The following is a 7,691-nucleotide window of genomic DNA, read 5'->3' on the forward strand; positions in this document are numbered from 1 at the left end:
GTGGCAGGTTCTTCGATGACAACCACACCCTTTGACCAACATGGTAGGTGGGAGCAGGAATTCTCCGACGGTTGGCCCCGGTAGTGTAGCTGGCAACGGACCTGAGGAGTGTGGCTCGGGCTTGTGACCAGGTGCGGCGACATCGACGGGCAAAAGCAAGTGCAGATGGGCAAGTAACCTCCCTCCTCCTGGCTGGCAAATAGAGGAGGCTGGTATCCATAAACACATTGGAAAGGGGACATACCGATGGCAGAGCAGGTCAGAGAATTGTGTGCGTACTCCACCCATGTCAATTGCTGCGACCAGGAGTGGGGGGTTGCGTGAAGTCATGCATCGTAGTGCCTTCTCGAGCTCCTGATTAGCCCGCTCTGACTGCCCATTGGATTGGGGATGGAATCCGGGAAGTCAGACTGACTGTGGCTCCCAGCAGGTGACAGAACTCCTTCCAAAAAGCGGAGGAGAATTGTGGACCACGGTCAGAAACAACATCCCTTGGCAGTCCGTGGATCCGGAAGACGTGTTCCAGGACCACCTGGGCGGTCTCCTTGGCGGTTGGGAGCTTGGGGAGGGGAATGAAGTGTGCCATCTTGCTGAAACGGTCAACGATGGTGAGAATGACGGTCATGCCACTTGAAGGGGGCAGCCCCGTGACAAAGTCAAGGGCGATGTGAGACCAGGGACGTCTGGGCACAGGCAGGGGCTGCAGCAATCCGGCTGGGGGCTGGCAGGACGACTTGTGTTGGTTGCAGATGGGGCAGGCTTGGACGAATTCCGTACATCCTTCCTCAGAGAGGGCCACCAGAACCTCTGGGCGAGCAGGTTGTAAGTGCGGGTGGAGCCAGGGTGACAAGCTAGGCGGGGAGTCATGTCCCCACTGAATGACCTGGGACCTCAGGTCTTCGGGGGACAAAAAGGCGGTCAGCTGGGCAAGTGCTGGGACCTGGCTGGTTACGGAGAGCCTCCAGCACCTGTTCCTCAACAGCCCAGGTCAGAGCTGCAACGATGCAGGGACTTGGCAGAATCGACACAGGGTCCTTGGAGGGGGTGTCATCCTTCTGGAATTGACGGGAGAGGGCGTCTGGCTTGGTGTTGCGTGATCCAGGCCGGTATGACAGAGTGAAATTAAACCTGGTGAAGAACAGGGCCCAGCGGGACTGCCTGGAGTTCAACCGTTTGGCCGCATGGATGTACTCCAAGTTCTTATGATCGGTCCAAACGAGAAATGGAATGGTGGACCCCTCCAGCCAGTGACGCCACTCCTCCAAGGCAAGCTTCACAGCCAGCAGCTCCCGGTTCCCTATGTCGTAATTGCACTCAGAGGGGGACAACCGACGTGAGAAAAAGGCACAGGGATGGAGCTTCCTATCCTCCGCAGCCCACTGAGAAATCACAGCACCAACTCCCACATCCGAGGCGTCCACCTCCACAATGAATTGCCGGTCCACATCAGGCATCTGGAGGATGGGAGCGGAGGTGAACCTCACCTTGAGGGTACTGAAGGCTTTGTCGGCTGCTGGGGTCCAGGTGAAGGGTTGCTTGGTGCTGGTTAGAGCAGTGAGAGGGGCAGCAACGGTACTGTAGTTCCGGATAAACTTCCTATAGAAGTTAGCAAACCCCAGAAACTGTTGCAGCTTCTTTCTGTTCTCCGGAACTGGCCACGAAGTGACTGCTGATACTTTGGCAGGATCCATTTGGATACTTCCTTCTGCCACTATGTACCCCAGGAAGGCCACTGTCTTGACGTGAAACTCACATTTCTCTGCCTTGGCGTAGAGGGAATTCTCCAGAAGACGATGAAGGACTTGCTGGACATGGCGGGTGTGTTCAGACAGGTTTCTGGAGTAAATTAAGATGTCATCCAGGTAAACGAAGACAAACTTGTTTAACATGTCCCGCAGTACATCATTCACTAGAGCCTGGAACACAGCAGGAGCATTGGTGAGGCCAAAAGGCATAACCAGATACTCGTAGTGGCCTGTTGGTGTATTGAATGCGGTTTTCCATTCATCTCCCTCCCGGATCCGCACTAGGTGGTAAGCGTTTCTGAGATCCAACTTGGTAAAAACAGTGGCTCCCTGGAGCAACTCAAAAGCAGAGGTGAGCAGAGGCAGAGGGTAACGGTTTTTCACTGTGATGTCGTTGAGTCCCCTGTAGTCGATGCAGGGGCGAAGAGATCCGTCCTTCTTCCCCCACAAAGAAGAAGCCAGCACCAGCAGGAGATGAAGATGAACGGATTAATCCCTGCGGGACAGAGAGCCATTGATGTAGTCCTCCATGGACTTTCTTTCAGGAGCAGACAACGAATAAAGACGACCCTTGGAGGAGCTGTTCCAGGGAGGAGGTCGATGGCACAGTCGTACGGTCGGTGAGGGGGCAGAGATGTGGCTCTTGCTTTGTTAAACACCTCTCTGAGACCATGGTAGCATTCTGGGACATTGGAGAGGTCCGGAGCGGAGTTAGTAGGTACTGGCCGAGGGGGTAGTGCGGCAGCAAGCAGGCAGGTTCGGTGGCAGTCCTCTCCCCACTCCCTGATCACCCCGGTCACCCAGTCGAGCTGAGGGTTGTGCCGGCGGAGCCATGGGTAACCCAGGATGAGGGGTTGGCCTGGAGAGGGGAGCAGGTGAAACTGGATAGTTTCTTGATGGTTTCCGGACAGACCCATCGAGACCGGGGCCGTGACATGAGTGACCGATCCGAGTAAGTGTCCGTCCAGTGCCCGGGCAGGAATAGGAGGTGTCAAACGGAGGTTCTCCAGTCCCAGTTGGCGTGCCAGCTTGACGTCCATTATGTTGGCTTCGGCGCCAGAATCCACCAGAGCAGCCAGGGTGTGAGTTGAGTCAGAGAGGCGGAGGTGAACTTGCAGCAGGGGGTTTGCGGTCGGAGGACTGGATGGTCATTGAACTCGACCGGACTCCCCCTACGCCCGGTGAGCTTCGGCCCTTTAAAGGGCAGGTTACCACACGATGTCCATCACCTCCACAATAGAGGCAGAGGTTTGAGGTGAAGCGGCGCTGGCGCTCTGCAGGAGTGAGGGAGGCTCGCCCAATCTCCATAGGCTCAGACTGATCAAGCTGACCTGGGTGAGTGGCAGTAGATGACAGGAGCCCAGTCGGATCTCTCCGAATGCCGGTAGTAGGTGGACCTTGGCGCCCCCTCTCACGACGACGGGTCTGTATCCTTCTGTCGATCCTGACAGTCAGTGCGATGGCTTCATCAAGAGTGGAAGGCAGTTCATGGGAGACCAACTCGTCCTTGATATAGTCAGCCAAACTATGGAAGAACGCGGCCCACCAACGGTGGTGTGTTCCAAGAACTTCGCCCAGCCAGGGTTCGGAAGTCGATGGAATGGTCTGCGACTGTACGTCTGCCTTGTCGAATACTGAACAGTTCACGAGACGCCTGCGGTGGGTGAATCCAGGTCAAACACCTTCAGCATCTCCTCAGCAAACAGGTCGAAGGTTGCACATGCGGGGGTTTGACGTTCGAACTCTGCTGTTCCCCAGAGTCGAGCTCGGCCCGTCAGGTGAGTGATGGCATACCCAACTTTAGCCCCCTCCGTGGCGAAGGTCCTTGGCTGCAAGGAGAACTGAAGTCGGCAGCTAGTCAGGAATGGCCGGACCTGGGTTGAATCGCCGTTGAACCGCTCGGGGTTTCCAATCTTGGGTTCCGAGCAGCGGCTGCAATGACCGGGGCAGGTAACTCGGGGGCTGGGCTGGTGGGCAGACTGGCTGGGGTAAGGTTGGTGAGGAGTTGAATGAGCATGGCGAGTTGTTGTTGCTGCTGCTGGAACTGCTGCTCATGCTCATCGGTTTCATGTCGGGGAAAGTGTGCGCTGAGTCCATAATGGTCAGATCGTACTGTCACGATTCAGACAGACGACCAGAGGACCACAATTGCGTCACACCAGAAAGTTTATTAAACTTAAGGGAAAAAGGGAAGTAGGGAGTGAATGAAGGCTCCAGGGGTAACAGGGATCCCGTCCAATGCGCTGGGTCTGTGCCCCCCCAGTGGCAGCGATGCGTCCTATGAAGCCGGTGGTGGGTGGTCCAGAAGTCCTGGGGGGAGACACAGACACAACAGGGCGGAATGAAACCAGGCAGCAGTACAGTTCAAGGGAATCCAAAATACGTAGTAGCAAGGCAGAAGGCTGGTCAGAGTTACCGGGATTGAAGAGTAGTCAGGAGTCGTAATGGCAGAAGCAGGTCTGGATCTCCTAAGGCAGAAGAGTATCCAATAAACAGGCAGGTCCGGGGTCACAAAACCAGGGTGAGCCAGAAGCGCGAGCAAACAGGTTCCGGGTGTGAGCTTTGCAGACGATCTGACACCGGAGAGCTGAAAGACAGGGCCTAAAATACTGGGAGAGGTTAGTGGGTAATGCAGCGCAGCTGGCAGAGTAATTAGAGCCGAGCAGAGCAGGGACAGGTGGAGCTAGTTAGGCTGAGTAGAGAGAGAGATGAGCAGAGTGGAAGATAGTGGAAACCAATTAAGGTGGTAACCCGGTGGAGTGAGAGGGCTCATGACAAAAGTATGTTCTGTCGATAATAGACTATTACAGTATATCACCTGCAGGAGGTCTTTGTGATAGAACTATTCCACCTCACGATTAGCTAGGTGGCTAGAGTATCAGGGCTTGTGGCTAGAATATCTACTCCTCTGCAATGCCAGCTTCAGTTTGTTCAATATAGGGCCTGTGTTTCTCTACTAAATTACGGTAGTCATGAGGCTTCTAAAAACCAAGGCCTGCTGCTTGATTCAGAGCATGGCTTCATTTACGGTAGTCATGAGGCTTCTAAAAACCAAGGCCTGCTGCTTGATTCAGAGCCTGGCTTCATTTACGGTAGTCATGAGGCTTCTAAAAACCAAGGCCTGCTGCTTGATTCAGAGCCTGGCTTCATTTACGGTAGTCATGAGGCTTCTAAAAACCAAGGCCTACAGCCTGATTCAGAGCCTGGCTTCATTTACGGTAGTCATGAGGCTTCTAAAAACCAAGGCCTGCTGCTTGATTCAGAGCCTGGCTTCATTTACGGTAGTCATGAGGCTTCTAAAAACCAAGGCCTACTGCCTGATTCATAGCCTGGCTTCATTTGCAATCACATTTGAAAACAACTCAGATGCAGTCACAATGATATTCAGGACAGAAAAAGCACACAGTGCCTCCAGACATGACTAAATTATTACATAATATTCTGTTTCAGATTTTGGAGGCCATGGCACGATGACGCAGAGATGGGGACACAGAAGAAGATGTGATTTGTCTGCTTGGTAAGAGACCTTCTCTCTCTGTCAAATGAATAGAGACATTTCAAATGTTATATTATGTCTATGTACAGTGTTGTAACGATGTGCAAATAGGAAAAATAAATAAACATAAATATGGGTTGTATTTACAATGGTGTTTGTTCTTCACTGGTTGCCCTTTTCTTGTGGCAACAGGTCACAAATATTGCTGCTATGATGGCACACTGTGGTATTTCACCCAGTAGATATGGGAGTTTATCAAAATTGGAATTATTTTATGAGTTCTCTGTGGGTCTGTGTAATCTGAGTGAAATATGTGTCTCTAATATGGTCTCTCTCTCTCTCTCTCTCTCTCTCTCTCTCTCTCTCTCTCTCTCTCTCTCTCTCTGTCTCTCCCTTGTTATCTTGCTCCTACAGATTACATGAATAAAGGTCTCATATGCCAAAACAGCTGCTTATTTCGGCCTTGACCAGTGTGGACAGTGTAATTACACACCCCCTGATCCAACTCTGAGCTTGTCCATTACATAAGGGTTACAGGGCAATGATACAGTCCATAACCATGGTAATTGTGATTACTAACCCAAAGGATAGTTGTGGGTCTACATGGGAATATACTGTATATATAACTCAACATTTAGAATCAAAACAAACACATCATTTGTGGACTTAGTAGTCAAAGGGAATATGGTTTTCTGCTTTAAACGCAGTGGAATAATGACTGTAGCTAGACTTGCAGATGCATCTTTTGCAGTTTTCTAGTAATTTGTAAAGTTTCACTTTGTAAAATACCAATAAGATACAAATTCAGCAGGACATATCTCCAGGAACAATTATTTTGATATATATTTTTATTGAATTAAAAAAGTATTTTGTATAATTCTGTCAAATCAATCAGACTCAAAGGTTTTTTAATAGCATGAGGAAGTCATATTAATCCAATGAGTCCCACCGTGATTTTAAACATCCTGAGAAAACAATTTCTGTACTTACAGCATTCATATAAATTCATTTTTATCAGATTTTTGCTTGGCGGACCTTTTTTATTTGTTGCCATTTGTCAATAAAACTAATGAATGCAACTCATTAAGTCAAATAGTTTTGTGTTCTACTTACATTTGACATTTTCGTCATTTAGCAGACGCTCTTATCCACAGTTAGTGAGTGCATACATTTTATTTTTTATTTTTTCATACTGGTTGTCCTGAAAAGATAAATGACTATTTTTGCTGGGGTCTCAAGACTGAGTGTTAATAAAAAGAGAGAAAATGGTTCCTCAAAAGAAGATCTGTCGTTTTAAAACCTCAGCATTTGACACATTTTGCAGTAGAAAGACAGAGAAAGTACTAAGAAAAATATAACCTTTAGCACTGTCGAATAATTTAATAATTCAATTTTCCTGTTCAATTCTATTGTTTGAACAAAAAACACAGATCTATCCAATATTATTAATCAGACTTCAAAGGGCTTTAGTCGTGTTAAAGCACTATTTCTCATTGTGATAAGGAATATGCTTAACTAGCTCAATCCATTTCCCCATTCATCCAGACAGGGACCACCATAAATATTGAGTTTTTCATTGGCAATTAAAATTTAGAATTGGTCAGATTCTTCACTGTCAGCGCTTCCTATCACAGACCAGACAGACACACAGTGCCATGTGTAGCCCAAGCTCAATCAATTTACTCCAATATGGTGCCTGACTGACTGACTGACTGACTGACTGACTGACTGACTGGCTGACTGGCTGACTGGCTGGCTGACTGAGTGCCTGACTGAATGACTGACTGGCTGACTGATTGACTGGATGATTTAAGTTATATTGTCTGTTTTAGGTCAGGGATACTGAAAACTGTTCAGGGCTTGTATTCATGGGGTGTCTCGGAGTAGGAGTGCTGAACCCCCCATCCATTCATTACAATCTAAAAGGCTAAACTGGTCCTAGATCCCCCCATCCATTCATTACAATCTAAAAGGCCAAACTGGTCCTAGATCCCCCCATCCATTCATTACTATCTAAAAGGCCAAACTGGTCCAAGATCAGCACTCCTACTCTGAGATACTTTGTGAATACGGACCCAGAATTTGCTGAGATGATTCAGAAAACAGGTTCTCACCTCCAATGTCTATATAACACATGAAAGTAACCTAAGTGACCCCTACACCGTCCTACTGACCCCACAACCCTACACCGTCCTACTGACCCCACAACACTACACCGTCCTACTGACCCTACAACCCTACACCGTCCTACTGACCCCACAACCCTACACCGTCCTACTGACCCTACAACCCTACACCGTCCTACTGACCCCACAACCCTACACCGTCCTACTGACCCCACAACCCTACACCGTCCTACTGACCCCACCCTACAACCCTACACCGTCCTACTGACCCCACAACCCTACACCGTCCTACTGACCCCACAACCCTACACCGTCCTACTGACC

The 7,691-nt window shown here is 49.6% G+C and overlaps 1 long non-coding RNA gene across 3 annotated transcripts in view; it reads left to right on the plus strand.

Moving 5' to 3' along the window:
- Positions 1–5,681, plus strand: part of LOC121586255 — a 226,627-nt gene extending 220,946 nt beyond the window's left edge. For all 3 annotated transcript variants that reach the window (XR_006003919.1, XR_006003918.1, XR_006003920.2), the window contains 2 exons: positions 5,196–5,262; positions 5,656–5,681. This is a non-coding gene — a long non-coding RNA (uncharacterized LOC121586255). The remainder of the gene's footprint in view (positions 1–5,195; positions 5,263–5,655) is intronic.
- The last annotated feature ends 2,010 nt before the right edge of the window (positions 5,682–7,691 follow it).

The sequence above is a fragment of the Coregonus clupeaformis genome, chromosome 17 (genome assembly GCF_020615455.1).
Source record: "Coregonus clupeaformis isolate EN_2021a chromosome 17, ASM2061545v1, whole genome shotgun sequence".
Lineage (NCBI taxonomy): Eukaryota > Metazoa > Chordata > Actinopteri > Salmoniformes > Salmonidae > Coregonus > Coregonus clupeaformis.